The sequence below is a fragment of the Bison bison genome, unplaced genomic scaffold, assembly GCF_000754665.1.
Source record: "Bison bison bison isolate TAMUID 2011002044 unplaced genomic scaffold, Bison_UMD1.0 scf7180017864209, whole genome shotgun sequence".
NCBI lineage: Eukaryota > Metazoa > Chordata > Mammalia > Artiodactyla > Bovidae > Bison > Bison bison.
The window spans coordinates 3,514,728-3,539,339 of record NW_011494781.1 but is presented as its reverse complement, the minus strand read 5'-3'; the positions used below and the strand labels follow the sequence as shown (position 1 = coordinate 3,539,339).

Genomic DNA, 24,612 nt, shown 5'->3' with positions numbered 1-24,612 from the left:
TTTCACCTACACCTCTGACTTTACAGGGGGCTGTCCCCCACTACCTCTCTCTGAAAAAAGAGTTAGCTTACAGCTCCAGTTAATAATTCCTGGGTGTGACAGTGTTTAACCTACAAACTCCCTTGGAAGTCCTCTAGCCTGCCTGAATAGGTTTTTCCGGCCACATGTGATTGCTCAGAGCCTCCAAACTGTGAGAGGCATGAGATGTTCTAAACTGTCTAAATACAGATTCCTTTGAGCAGTTAAAAGATTGATTAGAAATTGTATTGGTGAAGGGATTTTCACTTGTTGGGCCAATGTTTGCTGCTAAGTCTCCATATCCCTTACCTGCTGTGTCCCTGGCAGTGTATTGATTAATATAATTGGTGTAAGTAGTAGCTTTAATGTTTGTAACCTGGGACCCTTGAGTTAATTCTTTTTCTTGTTATAGCCCACCACACCTTTGCTCTGTAGGAATGCAACTTTATCTAATGCTTTTTGGAGGCTGGCGCCTGACTTTAAAATAATCACCTTTAGAGAAAAAGGCCTCCGGGCCAGAAGATGATGCAAATCACCTAAACTTTTGCATATGATAAGTTTGCAGGAAGAAAGCCTGGCTTACTGCATGACTCTACCCCTTCCCCCATTATCCTCTATGCATAATTTAAGGTATAAAAACTACTTTGGAAAATAAAGTGCGGGCCTTGTTCACCGAAACTTGGTCTCACCATGTCGTTCTTTCTCTTACCTTCTGGCTGAATTATTCAGCCTCTTTTCTCCACTGAATTTCCTCACTGAGCTATCCTCATTCTATTACTCTTTATATCCTTAATTAACGTTTAATTAAGCAATTGTCTCCCGATCTTCGCCTACGCCGTCTCTCCTTCGAATACCCTGGATCAGCTGGGGCTGGTCCCCGGCACTTTATAATCTCCCTGCCCTGTTTTCTCATTCCCAGGCACTCATAATATGCTGTTGCTGCTGCTGCTGCTAAGTTGCTTCAGTCGTGTCTGACTGTGGGACCCCATAGATGGCAGCCCACCAGGCTCCCCCATCCCTGGGATTCTCCAGGCAAGAACACTGGAGTGGGTTGCCATTTCCTTCTCCAATGCATTTAAGTAAAAAGTGAAAGTGAAGACGCTCAGTTGTGTCCGACACTTGGCGACCACATGGACTGCAGCCTACCAGGCTCCTCCGTCCATGGGATTTTCCAGGCAAGAGTACTGGAGTGGGGTGCCATTGCTTTCTCCGACTATGTTGTTATTATACATTAATTTACACTTCCTAGAATTTTATATAAATGGAATTTTATAGAATGTACTTTTTTGGTGCGGCATTTTGCATTCGGTGCACATACATAATTTTCAAATTTATCCATGTTGCATATATCAATAGTTTGTTCCTTTCTATTGCTTAGTAGTATTCCATTGTACGGCTATATCACAATTTGCTTCTTCATTCACCTATAGCAGACATATATTTTGGTTGTTTCCAGTTTGGGGCTATTGCAAATAAAGCTGCTATGAGTATTTTTGTATTAATTTTTGTGTGGATGTATGCTTTCATTTCTCTTGAATAAATAAACAGGAATGGAATGATTAAATGATAGGTGTATGTTTAACTTAAAAAAAAAAACAAACTCAGACTCTTTTCGAAAGTGGTTGCACCACCTTACAGTCTCACCAGCAGTGAATTAGAGTTCTAGTTGTTCCACATATTTGACAATGTTTGGTATAGTCAGTCTTCTATATTTTCAACAAAGATTTATAGTGTGTTCTGCACTGTGCAAGAGGCAATGAGGAAATTAAAGAATTAGAGAACAAGGGATTCTATCCCATGGAGCTCAAAGTCCATGGGATAGAATCTAGGGAGACAGTGAAGTGGTTAGAGGATCATTAGTACAATTGCATATCTATCTATATATCTATCTATAAAAAGAAGGATTAATATGATAGGATATTGAAATATGATTAAAAGGATTCAAAGGAAAATATAAAATAAGAACATAACATTATTATGTATTGTTGGTCTGGTTTAGCTTCTGGTAACAGGTTTTGTATCACCCTTGAGAGAACCACAGAACTTGTATTGTTAGAAGAAAAAGATGGTGTTTCAGAATCCTCTGTTGACTGGCTTGCTGCTGCTGCTGCTAAGTCACTTCAGTCGTGTCCAACTCTGTGTGACCCCATAGACGTCAGCTCACCAGGCTCTCCTGCCCCTGGGATTCTCCAGGCAAGAACACTGGAGTGGGTTGCCATTTCCTTCTCCAATGCATGAAAGTGAAAAAGTGAAAGTGAAGTCACTCAGTCATGTCTGACTCTTAGCGACCCCATGGACTGCAGCCTACCAGGCTCCTCCATCCATGGGATTTTCCAGGCAAGAGTACTGGAGTGGGGTGCCATTGCCTTCTCCAACTGACTGGCTTAACTTAGGTCAATTATTTAACTTCTCTAATCCCCATCATAAGGGGTTATTAAGGGAATGACCCACATTAAACCACAAGACAAAGTACTGTGAAATCTCCTTCCAAAGTTCTCATCAGAGAAGTGTGTCAATCCTGCAGATTACATGGTCTCAAGCAAAGAAATGAGTAATTACCCACATATTTTGAGAGAGAGCACTAACTTGGGCACATCAACAGACAAAAAAGCCCACCCTCCCATCATGTTAAACTCGCTCTGTACTGAGTGCCAAAAAAATGTCCAGTCACTGCTTTGAAGGGAGTGTGGGTTTTCCATGGAAACTGAATTTGGTGCTCAGTAAGCTGTCTAACACAGACTGACTCAAATAATATAAAGATCTGGCAAGAGTAAATAAGATCATCATTACATCTCAAAGGAAAAATGATTGCTTCACTTTAAAAAGCAAGCATTCATTCTTTTAGGGAAAGAACTTAGCAGAATTTAAACAAAAAGCTGTAACTGCAGGTTGGGATGAATCATGACTCCAGTGAGGATTTTCATCTTCCTTGGAATTTCTCTACAGCTGGCTGCTCTGAGTGACTATACCACGTGAGCCACAAACCTCTTGGTTGTTCCATAACAGAAGTCCCATGTTTTCCCTGAATGTATCTCCAGACATAGCTCCCAGGTTCTCTAAGAAATTTCCTACCATCCCAAAGTACCTACCACGGACCATAGCCCACCAGGCTCCTCTGTCCATGGAATTCTCCAGGCAAGAATATTGGAGTAGGTAGTCATTCCCTTCTCCAGTGGATCTTCTAAACCCAGAGATCAAACCTGGGTCTCTTGCCTGAGCCACCAGAGAAGACCCAAGAATACTGGAGTCGGGTATGCATTGCCTTCTCCAGGGGACCTGTCTGACCCTGGGATCGAACCCAAGTCTCCCACGTTGCAAGCAGATTCTTTACCATCTGATCTACCAGGGAAGCCCTTCTTTTCTAGATCCTCACAAATCTCCCTGAACTACTCTTTGGAGGAATTCTGTCAACCTTAGTCCCCACCCACATCCCAGGCCAATATCCCCTACATCGCCTGATGAGGTTTAATTTTTCCTCTTCTCCCTCCCTAAGAGATTCTCTTGAAATGATCCTCCAACTACCTATTTGCTCTCGCTCCACTCACGGCCCACCGTACCTGCCCCTCTCCCCCCGCCACAAGCACCAGCCATCACTGGCCACATTACATTTATGGTTCCAACATTTGCCCTGACTAGCAGGACCAGACCCAGGCTGTCTGATCTCAAAGCCTGGAGGCCTCACTGTGAAGATTTTCTATTTCTTAGTGTCTTAGAAGCCTTACTGTGGACTGACAGGTAGAGCTATTATTGAACCTCGTTAATGTGGGGGAACTTTCAGATTTATAACATTAGGTCTCAGTTTTAAAGCATGGACCTCTAATTCACGGTTTTAGAAATATACAGGTACATTGATTTGGCTTACAGAGGAACTATCTGTAACAAAGTTTTGGAGGGGTTGCAGGAACACCCATTATTTGGCATAAGCCCAGGTGAATCAACTGTACTGAAACTAAACTCAGGTCTAAAGAGAAGAATGGTATTAGGAGGCTGTTAAACACTGCACTTAAGATAAAGTCATTTATAGTAAATGTCACTCTGCAATTCTGAAAACAGAACACTGACCTGACTTCTACAGAGAGAACCTAAAAGCCTGCAGTCTTTGAAGGAATACAGTTTAGGGGCTAATGGAGATGGAAGTAGTATACAGAAGGCAACAACTCCAATCTAGAATTCACCTGGGTCTTCTGTTTTCAAAAAGCCTGTTGTTTTTTTTTTCCCCCATAGGGATACTATCAAAAATATACTTAATAAAGTAGATCTATTGTATCTTATAACTATAGAAAGTATTAAATAAGGTTGAAACTAAGGTGAATAGTAAAAATATAACTTAACAAATGACTCCTAGAATACACATCTTTGAAACTGATTTTGTTTGGTTGTGTTTTAAGTTGAATATCTGCTTTAAAGCTGGAAGGGATTTTTACTTCAACTTTTATTTTTTTTCCCCCTAATCTATTAAGGAAAATAAAGATGACTGCAGTTTCTACATCTGTAAAATGAGAATCATCACAAAGTTGTTGTAAGATAAAAAGTTCTTACAACAGTGCTGGGCACATAGCAAGTGTAATTAAAAGTCTGCTAGTAATATTATGAAAACCAACAGTTGTCCACAATGGCAGTGTCTGCACAACAATGGGAAGATGAACAAGTCTTAAAGTGTCTGGAAAGGGTATGTATCTTTATGATGTATGACAGTGTTCCCGTGGTGAGATTAGCGTTCAGTGACAGATCAGGGAAGACTGCCAGATAAGATTCCCTGTTATGGTTCAATGTTACCTCTGAAAAATCCCTCTCTGCACATTCAAAGAAAACTGCCAAGAGCTAACCTGGAAAACAAATGAATACAAAGCAAGTTCACTGTCTGTTTTTACATGAAGGAAATAAATACCAAAAGGCTGATTGCTTGGATGGCTCCAGGCTTTCACAGCACCGGCAAACACCCTAGCCGTGTTCCTGGGGGTGACTCTGGTCTCTTAGTTCTGCAAACCACGGATTAGTGGACTCGCTTAACCATACTGTCATGGTCACACGTGTGGATTAGTGGACTCGCTTAACCATACTGTCATGGTCACACGTGTGATCAGCCCTCACGTAGCTTGCCAAGTGCATGTTTTATACCTAAAAAAGAAGGGATGGACTCAGCTATTATAACATGGGGAAAAGCTGCTAACTTCTGGAAGAATTCATTGTTTTCATCTGCCCACACTCACAGTTCTCATGGCAAAACCAGCTATAAAATCTTGCAATTCCTTTCCTTTGAAGGCAGTCAATCATTTTTCACCTTGCTTGAGCACCACATGCACTGTACTTGCTGACAGGAAATGGGAAAACTGACTGACTGTGCACGCGTTCTGAGGTGCATGCGAAATGAAGCTGAGCTGTGTTTACCCTGCAGCCATTTATAAAGATTACAAACTGCTCCTTGATCATAAATTACTGTTTTAAATGTTGTTACTTGTGACTAAAATGCATGGTATACTCAGAAAGACAGAGCTTTGGCAAGCGTAGCTTTCAATTCTTTATTAAAGGAGGCCTGGAGCCTTGAAAAGACACTTTTAGACAGATCTGGCTCCAGAATTGGGCTCTGCGATGACGTGGACTCGGACAAGTGACTTAGACTCTCTGCGTCTCAGTTTCCTTACCTATGGAATGAAAAGAATAAATCTTGCCTAGCAGTGCTGTTGTGCAGATTAAAAGAAAAGTACTAGACATAGTATATAGTAACTCAATGAATGCAAATTTATTTTTTGTCTGCCAAAAAGAAGCTACATCCTATCTCTAAGATGCACTGCACTATTCTACTGGCTAAAGATGCAGGCATCAATAGGAACTTATAAGAAACCCATTCCAGAAGGCCATGATCCTTATGTGTCCTGAAGGCTACAAAAGACTTTACAATCTGAGCATCAGAGAGAACTGGTGTCGACAACTGGCCTTCCACCCTCTGCTTAAAACCCCAGTGATTGGCATCCATCCCCTTGTGAATCAGCTTCATCTGTCTTTGGGAGGTTCAACTGTTAGCAAATGCTTATTTAAATTGAGTCCATATTTGTTTCTCTGTAATGACCATCTACTGATGGATTCTGATTCTGTCATCTAAGTCACCAAGAATAACTCTATTACGTCCAATGCCAAGGATGCAACTGTGGCAATGAGAGGGAAGAACCATTAAATTCTGGGAATAATAGAGTGAGAAGGACCTCATAGGGTCATATTCTTTCCCAAAGTACAGAGCTTCCAAAGCCAAGTGAGATGGGTGGCTGAGCTCACAGAGCCTCAAACCTTTTCCTTTGGTGATGATCCCACACTTATATCTATTTAAAGAGGGAAGAATATGACCATAACTATTCCCTATGTTCAGTTTTTAAAAAATGAATGGTCCTGGGATAAACTAAGAGGATGACTGTTGCTGTTGTTCAGTCACCAAGTCAAGTCTGACTCTTTGTGACTGCATGGACTGCAACATGCCAGGGGATGGTACTTATCATAAAATAGGCACTCACCCACCCATTCATTCAGTAGCACCTATTGAGTTGCTGAGTATATAAAGAAGGAAACAAGGAAGATACCTCACCAGGCAATGAAGTTCTAGCCAATAAGAACATTTATGATGCTTCTAAGAGGAATAATATTAAATGATTAAAACACAAAGGCATTGATAAGATACACTGGCCAATACACTTGGTAAATAGAACATTCAGACATTCTCTCTCTTTTAAATAAGTCACAATGCCTACAGTCAGTAATTCTAACCATCAAAGGCAAGAAAAGGAATTCACGACAATTGATCCCATTGGCTGTCGGGCAAATAGGGTTAAAAGACAAAAAAAGGAAAGAGGAATTTTGAGAGAGTGAGTATCTCACTCCCTCTCTTTCAGACTTTTGGATAATTATTTTTATCCTTGTGTGTGTAAAGACAGCTTTTCTCCTGGGAAGCTATAGTAAGGAGAGACAGGAAAACAACTTGAGGTGTGAAGATGTGTGAGTCACCAGAAAAATCCCAGAGCTCTCTCCTAGCCAATAAGCAGAAACTCAGTAAAGAAGGGAGGAATGTCTCCTAAATGCCACTAGTTAAAGCGCTAAACTGTTAGGTAGATGAGGTAGATGCCCCTAGAGCGGCTGCTAAGATGCCAAGGAAAACCTGGATTTTTCCTTTAGTGTAGGACTAGCCTCAGCCTGCCAAAGAACAAACATATGAGGCAGAAATGGGTGGTTGCGGTGGGAGGAATGTAGAAAAGAATATCAGGAGGGTATTTTTCCAGAGCCACTGCATTCTCCAGGCAAGTAAAGAGCCCATGGCGCTTCCCTGATGGCTCAGATGGTAAAGAATCTGTCTGCAATGCAGGAGACCCAGGTTCGATCCCTAGATCAGAAAGATCCCCCTGGAGAAGGGAATGGCTACCCACTCCAGCATTCTTACCTGGAGAATTCCAGGGACAGAGGAGCCTGGTGGATTACAACCCATGGGGTCACAAAGAGTTGGCCACCTGATGGGAAGAGCCAACTCATTGGAAAAGCCCCCAATGCTGGGAAAGATTGAGGGCAGGTGGAAAAGAGGGTGACAGAGGATGAGACGGTTTGATGGCATCACTGACTCAACAGACAAGAATCTGAGCAAACTCCGGGAGACAGTGAAGGACAGGGAAGTGGTGCACTGCAGTCCATGGGGTCACAAAGAGTAGGACACGACTTAGTGACTGAACAACGAGAAACAGCAAAAGAACCTAGAGGCCATGTAAGGTTCCCCTTGAGGTCCTCTGGAAAGTGGGTCTCATCAACTTGGCCATGACCTTGGTGGTCTGCATGACACAAAGGCACTGTGAGGCAGTGCCAGCTGTGCCCTTCTCCATGTGCTCAGCTGTTTTTAAGTTTCCCACTGTAGTCTCCAACCTAGCTCACAGTTCTCAAGGGGGCAGCTCTTCAATTTCTCTACAGCCCAAACTTGCTCCCAAGGGGCTATTGACTCTTCCTCTTGGTTGCTCAAGAACACTTTCCTGTCAGCCCTGCATTCTCAGTTCCTCTGTCCAGAGACATCTTCTGGTGGTTCAGTGGCCTCCAGAGGGAAGTTCTCTTGAGTAGCTGGACCTGCCTGTTGCCCTCTGCTGCCCTCCACTGGCCACACTTGATGGCCAGGGTTGGCAGTGCTGTGTGAAGTAATTTTACTCCAAGCATCTCCCAGGAGACCAGGTGGGCTTCCATATGGCCAAAGCAGCACACCACCAATGATGCTATAACATTAGGGCAAGCAGCACCCTGAAGGCCCTACCTAAGGCCATCCTTCAAGACGAGGTATCAGCCTTTAACCTATTAGACACATATTGAGTGTTGCATGCCAAGCATATGGTAAGACTAGGAAGACAGATGAAAAAGAGAAAAAGGACTCTCAGGAGGCTTCCAGTGCTGCAGGCCCAGGTACAGCTGGCCCACTCCCAGGGCCCAATTCTAGTGTGGGAGGGTGGTGACTTAGTACCTGAGCCCCAAGCCCAAGCCTTCAGGAGTGTCTGGAAACCAACTTCTCACGGGATGTCATCCAAATCAGCACCTCATCTTTGTGTCCTTCTCTATTTTATTCTGAAGGGGTCAAAGGGACTGAAACCCCTTGGCATGCCTTGAACAGGCTTCATAATCTCTCCTCTTCCCACCCTAGAGCCTCTCTCATGGCTTACTAATATCTGCCGTTCCAGTTGAAGTCACATCTTTATCTCAAACCACGTGGAGCCAGAATCCAGACAGAGTGCCAGTTTGCAATTCATAGGACAAGTCCTAGATCTTCTGTGCTTCACTCCTCAATTTCACGCCATCTCTTGTTCTGTTCACCTTTCTCTTTTAGATCCTATTTCCAAGAAAGCAAATTTGGTCTCTAAGATGTGATTCCAAACATACTCGTTCTCAGACAGTTGTGTTCTTTCTTTAGCTCTCCCATACCAGTCCCAGTAAGCCCAGGTTCCCCAGAACCCCAGCGAGCAGTGCCTGTGTCCCATCAGTGAGGTAGCATTTACGATTCTTGACCATTATTTCCCAGGGCAGGTCATGCTTGCTTTTACTGGCTTCTTGCACATCCATGTCATAGGATGTTCGTTATGAATCAAATCTTATGATACACAAAGACACTGTGTCTTAGGTCACTTCTCTGGACTCAGCTTCTACCTTCTCCTCTAAACATTTGATCTTATGGGTTTTTGTTTTTGTTTCGTTTTTGGTCCACTGACTGACCTCTTGGATTGTTCCTTTATGCTTTTCCCCTTGAAACTACTGCTGATATAAAACTTACCTCTGTTGATGGCATCTGACAAAGGCAACCTTGAGCAGGAAATCCCTTGGGGGATATAAGTATCCTGGGGTCCCACTTATTCAAGAAGAGGGAATCAGATATAACTAACGCGATGATGAGAAGACTGGCAGAATTAACTGATGCCTACTGAGTGTTTATGTGTGCTGGGCACCATGCTAGGTAAGTCATTGATCTTCACAACTAAATTTTGAAGGAGATATTCTTATTATTTCCACTTAAAGAGAAGGAAATGGAGACTTTGGAGATTAAACAGTCTGCCTAAGGTTTTGACATATCTAATTTCAGAGCCTGCACTCTTAACCCACAGGTCCCAGCACCCCCCCCCCACCACCACCCTGCCAACCGGTTGCCTGCCTTACAGATGCTGAGCGCTCTGTAGCTGTTTATTAGATTATCTGTGCTTAGTTACTCAGTTGTGTCCAACTTTTTTGTGACCCCATGGATGGTAGCCCTCCAGGCTCCTCTGTCCCTGGGGATTCTCCAGGCAAGAATACTGGAGTGGGTTGCCATGCCCGCCTCCAGGGGATCTTCCCAACCCAGGGATTGAACCCAGGTCTCCCGCATTGCAGGCAGATTCTTTACCATCTGAGCCACCAGGGAAGCCCCATTAGACTGTCTAGGTGATTCTCACATTGGTCACAAAGTCACGTTGAGAATTGCGGTCATTCCCAGAGAATTTTCAAAGTTTTGTGCTTCTAGAGAAGCTTTCTTTTCATTGTCTGGAAAACTGTAAAGATGTGTAAATTCCAAGAGTCACTGCTAAGCAGTGAAAATAATGTGAAACTCTGCAAAAAGTGAGCATCCTTAATGGAGGGACTTACTGTGGCTATTATCATCTCTCCCAGCAAAATTGGAGGGAATTCTGAGAGTATAAAGAAAGCAAGAAATCCCTCTCATTAAGATGGGACACAGCTAAATGTACATTCAAGTTATGTGATAAAAAGCACAATGCACATATACCATATGGAATATACGCATCTCACCAATATATATCTAACCATCAGGTTTTATGTAATGGTTATTTAAAAGGCTATTATGCCATATGGTTTTTTATATCTCTCACATCTATGATGTTTTTAAACTCTATTCTTTGCTCTCTCTCATATTTCCCAAGGGAGGCAAAGACACACCTTTCCATCTCAACTGGCAATTTGTATTTTTAAAAGCAAACTTCTGAAAGTATGATGACACCACGACTGTTTTGTTCATCATAATAGCCCCAAGTGTTTGGCCCATGGTAAGTGACTGATAAATAACTACATAATGGAAATCTGTCACCATTCCCACAACCATCACAGCTGCCCTCGTAGGCTAAACTTATGCAGGTTGCTGATCCTCTGTGTGAATCAGCCTTGGAGCACAGATATACCTAAATGTTTATGCTGCGTGTCTTCCCATATGTTCCTGAAGCTCCATTCAGTTCAGTTCAGTCACTCAATCATGTCTGACTCTTTGTGACCCCATGGACTGCAGCACAGCTTCCCTGTCTATCACCAACTCCCAGAGTTTACTCAAACTCATGTCCATTGTGTCGGTTATGCCATCCAACCATCTCATCCTCTGTCGTCCCCTTCTCCTCCCACCTTCTATCTTTCCCAGAATCAGGGTCTTCTCAAATGAAGCTCCATTAGGAAAGAATAAAATGACCTTTTAGGAGAGAGCTGGGTGTTCTGTCTCACTGAGGCTCTGCTATAGGAATGGAATGAGTTCTCCTACATGAATGCCCCTTCTATTCTGCAGGGATGGGACAAAATGTAACGAGGCAGCAAAATTAAACTCAGGCTGGCCACCGAATGCAAGTCTGAAATTACCTGGAGAGTCATCTCCAGCAGCTGCAAGACTCAACCCATTCTAGGAAACATAATGAGCTACAAGAGGGAAAAAAATAAAGAGGCCGCCTGGCCCTCACCTCTCAAAAGGCCAGCTTAATTAATAAGTGGTCCTTAGCTCTCCCCTACAGAGAAGGATGGTTAGCAATATTCACCTTACTCTGCTTTTCAATGCATGCAGAAAGAACAGCAACTCCTCACTGATTTTTCAGGTCCTCATTACATCAGATTCAGTCTGGGTTAAGCACTTTGTACCAGAGAGAGGGGCTTCCCTGGTGGCTCAGATGATAAAGAATCTGCCTGCAATGTGTGAGACGTGGGTTCAATCTCTGGGTCGGGAAGATCCGCTGGAGAAGGAAATGGCTACCCACTCTAGTATTCATGCCTGGAGAACTCCATGGACAGAGGAGCCTAGCGGGTTACTGTCCATGGTGTTGCAAAGAGTCAGACACAGCTGAGTGACTAACACATACAGACACATACACACACATATCAGAAAAAGAAACATGCACCATTGTTAAGAGTATCTGTTATGAAACCACATGAAGTTTAAATCCCTGTTCCTTTGCTGCTTGCCTCCACATGGACCCTTCTTAGCCTGTTCTGTGTCCCTAGGGGGCTGATGTAGATCACATCACTGGCTGCCTTTCCTGCCTGCTTTCCAGCATGGAGCACCAGCAGGAAAATAGGGAGAAAGGAGAGTGTGGTCCGCTTTCCCTAGTCCTGCCTCCCTCTCTGCAGAGTCACCTTGGGCTGGTTACGTCCCTCACCCATGTCTCAGTCTTTTGTAGGTGACATTTTCCACACAGCTGTGTCTATTTCCTTCCTCTTCAGGTTTAAGGGCTCCTTAAGTCAGGCAAATCCAAGTGTACTGTCTCTCCCCTGCTGGGATCCTGGCTGATATACCCTTTGCTAGTGCATAGTTTGGACAACTTACTTGACCTCTCCGGCTCGCAGGCAGCATTTATGTTGGGGAGGATGGTAGGACCTGGTTCACACAAGTGACAGGTAGAGGGCTCAAGATGATAGTGACACAGTGTAACTGGGCAAGGGTTACAGTCCTATAAATTAGAAGGTCAGGAAAGACCTCTCTGAAGAAGGTTGCATGACAGCTGAGACGTGAAGGGGAAGTAGGAGTCAGCCACGTTGAGGACAGTGGAGGTGAAGTATGGGGAAAAACAGGATTCCGGGCAGAGGAAACAGCATGTGGAGAGGACCTGAGGAGGAAAAAAGCTTGAGTTGTTGGAAGAACCATAGGCAGGTGAATTTGCTGGAGCATAGCAAGCAATAGGCAAGTGGAGAGAACGATGGGGCTGGAGGGAATGGTAAGAGTGGATTTTAAAGGACTTCCGCCTGGTAAGACTTTGGATTTTTTCCTAATGGGCAATGGGAAGCCACTGTGAGACTCTCAAATTCTCAGTTTTGATGCTGCTGTTTGTCTTGCTGATTTTGCCATTAGGACCAATTTTAGGCTCCCGTCTACTTTTCAAGACACGTCCATCACTCCTTACTTGATCTCCTGTGGGGCCACCCAAACTTCCCCAGCTATCGTGTCACTTTACCGCCCTCCCTCCTTCTACAGCTGTGTCTCCTCACATCTTCTATGGAGAGGTCTGCCTCCAGGCTCCAGCTCTTCCTCTCCCTACAGCCTCTGCAGCTCACTGTTCTGTGCCTGCCTTCACTTACTGCTGGGCACAATCCTGCCATGGGTCCAAAGAGCCATAGGGGCTCAAGTTTCTGCAGAAATATGCAATTGTTTTAAGTTTTTTGTGAAAAAAATTGCATTTGTCTATCAACAGTGCAGAGACTTGCTTGATTTTTTGTTTTATTTTTTTGCATGTAAAAAGTGACACTGACACTGACACTCTCAGTGTCAGCCTAAGAGTGTGATTTTTGCTGTTCTTTCTTACCACATTTCCCCCTAATCATACTGAATACTGGCATATTTAAGAAGCTGTAAAAAAAAATTCCATTAAGAATGCAAATTGAGAGTCCATGGGTACATCTGATCTCTGATTTGTAAAGACCTTGGGATGATACACTTTCTAGTTCATCTTAGAACAAAATGAATGATCTATTTCCTGCAGGAAAATGAAAAACATAAATAATCATCCTATATCCCTCATGCATATCACTTTCTTGTTGCTTCTCTAAAGAACATACATCACTTATAGCGTATGAAGGCAGAAATATACAAAAATACTGACCTGGTTTCTTTACATTTTGTTTGGTTTGGTTTAGCACAGTTTTGAGTAAATCAGAACCAATACTGAGAGTTCCCACTGGAGGCTACTGCAACATCCTCCAAGGTAAGAAGCATTAAATATTTAAGGATGCAGCAAAAGAATAAAATTCTTCTCATCAAGTCCTGTCCCACTTCCAATTATCATTCTAGCACCTCCTAACTTGACTGTCTAAAAGAACAAAGCAATCAAGATGGAGGTTCTAGACAAATACAATTGCCCCCTCCTACCCCCAAACAGGTATATCTCTAAGGACTTGTCAATTCTCCAAAGAAGTAAAAAACGGGAGGAAAAGATCCATCTGTCAAGCCCCCAAACCATGTTCACTGTACATAGGCAAATATCGGAGGCAGATGTCTGAATGGTGAGGTCAGTTTACTGCTTCATCCCATGAGAACTGACATGGATTTCATCCTGCTGAGTTTCTTTCAAAGTAAATCATAAACAAACAAATAAGCAAGTGCCACCACTGGCATTTGACGGTGTGAGGATGAAGTTTTAACCTGCTCAGATGTCTCTATGGATAGACAGCTGCCAGCATCATTTCCTTTCTCAATGTGGAGGGAAGAAAGTGTGCTCTCAGCATTCTTCACTTCCCTATTTCCCCTAGTGTGACACGCCATATGGAAACTGTCAAGCTCAGCGCTGCACTGCTTGGGGTGACCAAGTAATGATGCAGGGCTCCTGTGTGCCTGGGCAGACAATGATTAAATGTAGGAAGAGACAGTTTCTGTACTAAAGCACTGAAATTACTGCCAACAACACTGTTTGTATTTGAAGCTGTTCATCTGAGATATTTTTAGATGAGAATAGTAGCCAAATTCCCAAGTTCCAAAATTACATCCTATGGAAATAGAACCCAATATTAAATGAATAAGGATCACATAAGTGGCCAATCTTAGCTAAATGTTATTTAGAAAATTGGGTTTGTATTTCCGCCTATACCCACTTTCAAATTCTATGTGTGGAACACCTGTTGCGTGTATATGTATATATAAATAAAGCTATATATGAACATGCTTCATAATATAGAAATAACAGTATCTGAAAAGTTGTCCTTACCACCATGAATGCCTTTGTGGGATGAAGTCATTGTTAAGCTAGTGTGCAGGTAGAGTGTTCAAACAGGACTGTAAAACTGCATTGTCTTTGAGTATGATTATCAATATATTAAGTAGAAACTAATGGTAAGTAGAGAATATTGGATTTCAGTTGATATGATGCTTGAAGCCCATACCTCATATTTCTGTGCAAAAACTGTAGCTCACAAGGCAAATATCATTCTCAGAATTGACAGTATGGCCACCAGAGATTCTGTAATAGACATTATCTCCTTATCACAGAATATATATAGAGAGAGTGTGTTCATGGGGGCAGAGAAATGCCAAATTATTTCCTGAGCTTAAATTTGTTTAAATAAAGCACCTTATAAAGTTGGAAGGGAGAAGTTACAGTAAAGCTGTATGTATTTTAAAGCATTGTTTGAAAGCACACGTTCTTTTCATTTCTCCTACTATAAAGACTTTCTAATATATGAGTGCCCGTCTAAATGTATCTTTATTAGTGTTGGGTTGGGTTGGCAGACACTTTTAAATGACATGGTTCAGTCCAGCCTAGAAGAGGACAGCTCACACATTCAGCACTGCTCTGTGGTCAGGGAAAATCAGAAAGTCATGATGTACTGTTTTATAACTATGCAATTAAGGTTCTACCCCTAGTACCTGAATTTTCATAAAGTTAATAACAGTGCTTCACAGTTTTTCTATCTTAACAAAATAAATAAAATCTATCCCTTGGACTGCAAGGAGATCAAATCCAGTCAATCCTAAAGGAAATCAACTTTAAATATTCATTGGAAGGACTGATGCTGAAGCTCCAATACTTTGGCCACCTGATGCGAAAAGCCAACTCATTGGAAAAGACCCCGATGCTGGAAAAGATTGAGGGCAGGAGGAGAAGCGGGGTGACAGAGGATGGTATGGTAGGATGGTACCACCAAAACAATGGACCTGAGTTTGAGCAAACTGCAAGAGATAGTGATGGACAGGGAAGCCTGAAATGCTTCAGTCCCTGGGGAAGCAAAGAGTCAGACACAACTTAACAACTGAACGACCACAACATAAAATGCCAGGGTAGCATCAACAGAATATTGACAAACCATATTGAATTGCATAGATCATTTAACATAGTTTAGGTGCACAAATGCAGGTACAATAGAAAAATACTTTCCCCCGAATATCTCACTACACAGGCTCCAACATACTTTTATTAAAGGAATTGACTGCTGAATAGACAGGTTTATGAATGCATCAGTTATATGGGAATTCCATGGCATGTAAGCCAAGCAGTAAGTAGCATTACTAAACTAAGAAAATGGAGTCAGGTTATGAAAATATGGAAACAGATGTTCTGATGGTGCTAAGAGATTAATTTACTCTTAGCAGCAATATCTAAATATCTTAGCTTTTATTTTTTAAAAAAAATAACCTGGCTTGTACATGTGTGTGTGTTTAGAGCACTTGGGAAATACAGATTTAAAAAAAAAAAAAGGAAAATAAAAATCATTCATTAGTCTACCACTAATCATGTTTGGATATAGCTCATCCTACATATCTGAGTTATAGTGCACATAATTTAAGGGGCACCATCTAACAAAGAATATAAATATTCTCTCAAAATATCATTTTTAATAATAATATAAATCATGTAACCTAATTCCATGATTGGTCACTTACATTGCTTCTAATACTTTATTTAGTAACAATGCCAAAAGACCATCTTAGGACCAGGGCTCTTAATAATACATAACCATTTCTATAAGATTAATTCCATAAAGTTGTATTCCTGGATTAAAAATATAAAAATGTAAAGGTTTTTTTATCAAAATGTTTTTAATTATAGGAACACATGAACATAATCTATCAAAGCTCTTTTACCTTCTTCCCTGACCCCAACCTATGAATTATCCTTCAGATATAACCAGTATAGACAATTTCTTATTTATTCTTCTAGAAACTTTATACTATACACAAGAATACATGCAATTTACTCATACACCCTGCCTCTGATGGCTCAGATGGTAAAGAATCTGCCTGCAATGTGGGAGACCCAGGTTCAACCCCTGGGTCGGGAAGATCCCCTAGAGAAGGGAATGGTAGCCCATTCCAGTATTCTTGCCTGGAGAATCCCATGGACAGAGGAGCCAGGGGGGCTGCAGTCCCTGGTGTCACCAAGAGTCAAATACAACTGAGCAACTAACACTGTGCCTTTGTACAAATGGAAGCCTGCTACATCTTAGCAACATATCTTAGAGATCAGTGCCTATATCTCTTCTTCAATTCTTTGAATGATTTCATTAGATTTGATTGCCTGGATATAATAGAACTTAATAAAAAATGGTCCCGATTGACGCATATTTCCATCACTTGATTTTTACTGTTACAAACAATGATACCACATCCTTGTACATGTATTTTGCAAACTTGCATAGATGTTTCAGTACAGAGGGAATCTGTTCAGTAAATGGATATACACATATGCCTTTTAATTTTGCTAGACATCATCATATTGCCTTTTCTAAATGGCTATTTTTATTTACATTTCTTAGCAACACTATTATGCAACCTTTTAATCCTTGCTGAGCTAAAAGCTAAGACACTGCATTATTGTTACTGTATTTTCATTGTATTTCTTTAATTATGAGTGGGATTAATCACTTATTCAATCTGAACCTTAAATTCTAAATTCCAAATGAATCATCATATGGATTCTGAAAACTAGGGAAAATCTTGCCCTTGTGGTTCTTCAACTAATTTGCTAGCTAAGAAGCTGTTTTGTTATTTATGTCCTTCCCTTCACATTCATAGTCTCCTGCTTTTATATATGATAATTTAAAGCAGCAGCAAAAGCTGTTGTGTCTTGGCACTGTTAACAACGGCCAAACTGTTTTCATGTTTGGGATGCTTTGCTGGGAGAATCACTGAACAGTTTTCCCACCCGTCCTACCCCAATGCAGAGATGCTCAGCAGCACATAATGACCACTGGCATGTGCCAAGATTTCAAAACAGCTTTGAAAGTGCTGTCACAAGCAAACCACCCAGTTACAGGTATTATACATGGCTAGTTAATTATGATTAAAACTCATTAAAATATAGGGTAGTACTCAAATTGGCAAACCACACCAAAAAAAAAAAAAAGAATTACTCAAAAATGTTCACAGTGATTTTGCCTGGGCACTAGAATTGACTATTACTAAATTACTCTTAATCTTTTTGTGGAAATGATAAAAATCAATACCAAGTGCTCTGTGCTGGAATCTCCTACATATACCCTTTGAAGAACATACTAGAAGGATTACTAGAAATTCATAATAACCATTGACTCAGTGAGTATATTTGAATACTCTCTGTGAAGCTATGATCATGCTCCAGGCAGAAGTATATATGGCAGCACCACAGATACATACCTACATGAGAAATGATTAGCAAAGTCAATAGAGAGAAGAGAACAAAATGCTGATTTAAATGCAACAACTACACCCTTGAGGAAGTCAAGGTTTCCATTTCTTTACTGCAAAATGATGACATTAAGTTAAAATAGATGAAAATTTCTAAACTTTATTTTTTTGGTCTCAGGACCCCATTACACTCTTAAAAATTATCGAGTACCAAAAAGAGCTTTTATTTTGTGAGTTATCTCAATCAATTTTATTATGTTAGTAATTAAAACTGAGAAATTTTTAAACTATTTATTAGTTCAAGGGTAACATTAAAAAAAACAATGCAGGTTAACATTAAAACATATTACTGAAAAATAATGAGATTTTCCAAACCAGAAAACAATTGTAAAAGCAACTCTCCTGCATTTCTGCACATCTTTTTCCTGTCTGGTAAGTGGAAGACAGCTGGATTCTCTCTTCTTTGTCTACATTCCATCTGTTGTGATAATACATGCCATGTAGCCTCTGGGAGACTCACTGAATGATAAGAGTAAAGAGACAGGTAGCATCCTAGTATTATTACAAAAAAGATTTTTACCTTGCAAAGGTCTTATGGATCCATGAATGAGAAGATTTTTAAGGTTTCATACACTTCTGACATGTTATGACTGTATGATTCTCCTCATTTTAAAAATGTCAGAATGAAAAATACAGAAAAAAACTACAGCAAACTAAGGCTAACAGGAAAATCATAGCAGACAGGAAATTTTTCTCTAGGCTTTGGTCTTCTGGAATTTGCTCTTTCATCTGACCTTTCAGAAAAGGAAAGTCATCTCTACATTACAAATCTCCAACTTAATGACCAATTAAGATTTTATTTTATTCTATATGTCTGTGTGGGTGGGGCAAGGTGCATAAAGTTACAAAAAATGTTAATTAGCCCTAAAACTGAACCAGTGTGTGTGTGTGAACAAAAGCATATGAATATTCAGACTTTATGTACAGGGTGTGCCTTCGTCATTTCATAAACAGATGAGATCTTTCTGAGTAGAAAATAATCCTAGTGATCAATCATTTCCTCTACAGGTGGAATTTCTATAATAAAAAAATTCTGGTGCCCAGTGGGGTTTTTAGAAATATATTACACTAAATGTCTCAGGCTTAGGTTGAAATGAAGACATTAAATGCATTTTTAATCATCACCTATGTTAAAAGTAATAGTAAAGCCCTATAAAGCTGACTCAATTACCCAAACACAGGCATTAAGAAGCACATTCATTTAAAGTATCTGTGAGTTAAACAGTTTTGCTTCATGTTGAATGAATGCACTAATCCTTATAAAACAAGTAGATTCTGGCAAAATACTCCATACAAAGCTTTTCGAGACAGCATGGCAGGAGAAGAGGTGAGCAGGAAGTGTGCTCACATCGTTTCCCCCACTGAGACTGTATTTGAAATAAAAGTTAAAGCTTCAAAAAGGCATTTTAAAAACTCGGGGTTTTAAGGATACATTCTGGTTTCTCAAACTCAAATAGTGCCTTGAAAAATAAACATGTCTTTCATATAGAGTTCATTGCCAGTCTCCACTCCTTATTAGGAAATGTTGAGTACTTAATTTATGAAATTCATGTATGTGATTCAGTTTACTCATAAGTAAAATGAGGATAAAATGAATAGTGCCCATCAATCTCAACAGGCTTATTTGGGGGTTAAATAAAACAATGCATATAAAAAGCTTTTAGCAGAGTTCCAAACTAAGTTCTCAATAAATGACAGCTTCAGTGAGATTGATTCTTTCTCTTTTTTAAAATGCTACTTGGAAATATAGACCCATGGATACATGGAAATCTGAGCCTGCACTGCAAATGCAGTAAAGGATGGCCTTTCCAAAAACAGGCATTGGGACAACTAGTTATTCATAGGAAAGTTAAATTAAATTTGTCCCATCTCATATCATATACCAAAATTAATTCCAAGTGAATTAAAGACAAATGCAAAAGGCAACATTCTACATATCTTAAAGGATATTACAGGAGAATATTTTATGAGCCAAAGTAGTAAATGTTTTCTTAAATGTGACACAAATGGTTAACCATTAGAAGAGTTAAATTTGACTACAAGGGAAAAAAAACAAAAAAGCTTTTTCCAACATAAAAAAATTTTTTTAATGCACTGAAACTCAAACCACAAGTTGAGAGAAGATAGTTGCCACAAACTACTAACAATTCATTAGTGTCCAAAAAATATAAAGAGCACCAACAAATCAATAAGAAAAAGATAATCAAGTAAAAAAATAGGCATAACATGTAATGAGGCACTTCAGAGTAGGGAATCCAAATTGTGGATAAAGGTATTAAATAAAAATTACCCTCTTTTGTAATCAGGAGAATACAAATTAAAGCCATAATGCAGTACCATTTATAACCACTAGATTGGCAAATATTAAAAAGTTGAGCAATATCAAGTGTTGGCTAGGATGTGTAGGAATCAGAAAATTCACATGCTCTTACTGGATATATCAACTTATCTTCCCCATTGAAGAAAATAATTAGATATAATCTAGTAAAACTAAAGATGTGAATTATTTATAATGCAAAATTTTCCCTTAAATACTTGCACTTTCACACAAGGACACATGTAAAAGGATGTTCATAGGACTGTTGTTTGTAATAACAACAATAAAAAAGAAAAAGCCATAGAAGATGGGTGTATTTTGGCCATACAGAGCAATATGAAAAATAATCAAGTTATAGGAATATTATGGTAAAAAGTAAAATCTAAGAACATATACAATATGATTTCATTACTGTCAAGTTAGAGTATCAAAAAATAGGCAAAATTTTCTTATGATTACTAGATTTCCCTGACATTTGGCCATCTGATGAGAAGAGCTGACTCACTGGAAAAGACCATGATGCTGGGAAAATTGAGGGCAGGAGGAGAAGGTGACAGAGGATGAGATGGTTGGATGGCATCACTGACTCAATGGACATGAGTTTGAGTCATCTCTGGGAGATAGTGAAGGATAGGGAAGCCTGGCGTGCAGTAGTTCATGGGGTCACAAAGAGTCGGGCATGACTTAGTGACTGAACAATAAGGACATTAGTAACTGTTTTCTAAAGAGAAGTACATACAGTATCATAGAACCTGGCAGTGCCCTAATATTATCATGGATGATATCAGGAGCAGCTATAGGATGCTGATCTGTTTAGGCCTTCACACTTTCTGTACTGTCCTTCATAGTTTATATATCACCTTCACATTAAGGTTCCCTTAATATTGTGATCTTTACAACATGACTCTTTGCACAGGAGTAAAAAGAGGCCCAGAAAGGGTCACATAGCTATCTGAGCAGCAAACTATGACTTCAGCCCACAGCCTTGTCTTTTAACTCTGAGATCACCCTTTCACACTGCCTGAAAGCTAGCTTGACTAGAAGATTCTGCAATCCACAAATAGGAGAAGAAGCCCATAAACCAGAATGAAATTGTGGCCCCCATTCATTCTCACCATCACTGGCTCTAGAGATTAGCTAGTTCTATTAATAGTCTGAGCTATGTAAATAGATCTAGTTCTAAGGTGGATAGAAGTGAAGGCTGTGCTATGATCCAGAGACACTTTAAGAAGAAACTTTAGACCAAAGCAGGCTGAGAACATTTGCAGTAAGCAAGAGTTTTAGGAGAGCAGCATTCCCAGAGGATGTTTATTCTGTTCCCAAAGGTTAGTGAAACAAAACACAAATTGTTGTAATGATTTATGATTTATGTATCAGGCCAGGAGACAAAAGCCCAATTGCTCTCCAGCCTGTTTTGAGCCTGTCTTCCAGTTTTCAGGACTTTTAGGAAATAGAAAGGATCTTGGGATTTCCAAAGTAAATATTCAGTTCAGTTCAGTCGCTCAGTCGTGTCCAACTCTTTGCGATCCCATGAATCGCAGCACACCAGGCCTCCCTGTCCATCACCAACTCCCGAAGTTCACCCAGACTCATGTCCATCGAGTCAGTGATGCCATCCGGCCATCTCATCCTCTGTCATCCCCTTCTCCTCCTGCCCCCAATCCCTCCCAGCATCAGAGTCTTTTCCAATGAGTCAACTCTTCACATGAGGTGGCCAAAGTACTGGAGTTTCAGCTTTAGCATCATTCCTTCCAAAGAAATCCCAGAGCTGATCTCCTTCAGAATGGACTGGTTGGATCTCCTTGCAGTTCCAGGGACTCTCAAGAGTCTTCTCCAACACCACAGTTCAAAAGCATCAATTCTTCGGTGCTCAGCCTTCTTCACAGTCCAACTCTCACATCCATACATGACCACTGGAAAAACCATAGCCTTGACTAGATGGACCTTTGTTGGCAAAGTAATGTCTCTTCTTTTGAATATGCTATCTAGGTTGGTCATAACTTTCCTTCCAAGGAGTAAGCGTCTTTTAATTTCATGGCTGCAGTCACCATCTGTAGTGATTTTGGAGCCCCCAAAAATAAAGTCTGACACTGTTTCCACTGTTTCCCCATCTATTTCCCATGAAGTGATGGGACCAGATGCCATGACCTTTGTTTTCTGAATGTTGAAGTAAATATTAGGTGTAATTTAATTGTTTAATTTATGGCATATGGTGAGATTTTTAAAAAATGTTCAGGGGAACTGCATTATAATGATATTTTCTTGTACTTTCCCTAAACAAAAATCTACTTTGGTATCATCTTTATCCACAGGGTGACCGAACTTCCCAGTGTATCTGGGAAATTCTGGTCTATGCTTGATATCCTGGGATAATTACTAATGGCCCCTACCTTCATAAACAAAGAGTCCCAAGTTGGACAGTAAGGGCTTATCCAAGACTCATTTATACATGTATTTATTTCATTCAACACGCATCTATCAAACACCTACTCATGCGAGATTCCATGGTTTAGGTCAGAAATACAAACCAGAATAAACCTTTGCAAGATGTTTATCATCTAAGCCAACCCATAGTCCATGAATGGATCAATTGATTGACTTAATCATCCATTCATCAATTAAATAGGTCTCACTCAACAAATATTTATTGCCTCCATCCAAAACCTGGAAATACAGCGGTATACAGATAAAGTTTTTCCTACTTTCATCAAGTGTATAAGTTCACTTTATAATGGAAAAGGCAATTACATAAAAAATAACTAGAAACATGATAAGTGAGAAAGTGTGATATTCTATAAACAGCATTGAAGAGGTAATGGCATTATTCTCTTTGGGGAAAATAATGCTCTTGTATTTGGAAATATTCTTTTAACAGCCTATGGCCTGATTTTAAAAGAAGAAGTTTTAAAAAGAGGCCCTAATTTTCTCTTTAGTGTACCAACATACTTAGCTAATGGGTTTATTCTATTAATATATTCAACAAATAGTTTTTTAGCATTAGTTTATAGGTATACAATGGCTTCCCTGGTGGCTCAGATGGTAGAGTCTGCCTGCAACGTGGGAGACCCGGGTTCAATCCCTGCATTAGGAAGATCCCCTGGAGAAGGAAATGGCAACCCATTCCAGTATTCTTGCCTAGAAAATTCCATGAATGGAGGAGCCTGACAGGCTACAGTCCACGAGGTCGCAAAGAGTCAGATACAACTGAGCAACTAACACTTTCACTTTCATAGAATGGTAAAGAATATAGAAAAAACTTTGCCCTCAAGGACTTTACAGTCTTGTGCATGGATTTGAACCACCTGGTTCATTAATATTTAAAGGGTCTGTAGATTTATCCTTTCATTCATCCATTTAGTATTTATTCAACAAGATGGCTGTATATCACATAGAGTATCCAATAAGAAATCTGGGGGAAAAGAACTATTAGTTTTCCCCTTTTCCCTTCTTAAATTATCTCAAGCTATGCTCAGGTACTCACTAAGCGTGTCAACCACTCTCCAGAGCTTGTTCTAGAGCTGTCTGCAGCTGCACCCAGAGGTAACGTGTGGCAACAAAGACTCAGAAGCATTTACAGCAAGCACTGAGATGTTTTCTGAAAGAGACTAAATTTCCTTTATGAAGTATTCAGTATTAAGGTACTAAATAAAAGAGTGATCTCACATGTCTAGAAAATCTAAGGATACCCAAATTATATTTTGATGGGGAAAATGTATAATGTTACATAAGTCATCACTGAAGCATTAATCCAGCCTAAATGCCCACACAGTTTGCATGAGAGAGGTCCTAACCTTGATAAAACCTCAAAGAGATTCATGATGGCCATCACCATCTTTTACTGCAGAAGAAAATCAAGAGCCACTGATAAAAAAGAAAATAAACATAAACTAATAATACAAAGCAATAAGTAAATGTAATAAAGGAATGCACAAAGTGCCTACAGCAAGCTAAGCAGAACACAAACAGCAATGGGGAAAAGAATGTGCATTTCTCAAGGTTTAATTCACTTGCATATACTTTTTTGTACACACAAGTATTGTGCAGTGGCTCAAAGAGTCGGTTTGGGAATTAAGCAGACCTGTGTTCAAATCCTGCTGCTGCTGCTGCTGCTGCTAAGTCACTTCAGTCGGGTCCAACTCTGTGTGACCCCATAGACGGCAGCCCACCAGGCTCCCCTGTCCTTGGGATTCTCTGGCTAAGAACACTGGAGTGGGTTGCCATTTCCTTCTCCAATGCATGAAAGTGAAAATTGAAGTCGCTCAGTCATGTCTGACTCTTCACGACCCCATGGACTGCAGCCCACCAGGCTCCTCCATCCATGGGATTTTCCAGGCAAGAGTACTGGAGTGGGGTGCCATCGCCTTCTCCAGTTCAAATCCTATTCCACCACTATTTA

At 40.4% G+C, this 24,612-nt stretch overlaps 1 protein-coding gene across 1 annotated transcript in view; it reads right to left on the bottom strand.

The window, feature by feature from the left end:
• The window catches only part of LOC104992073 (lipid phosphate phosphatase-related protein type 1), a 300,451-nt gene that overhangs the window by 200,231 nt on the left and 75,608 nt on the right, over positions 1-24,612 (bottom strand). The gene's annotated exons all lie outside the window — the stretch shown is intronic.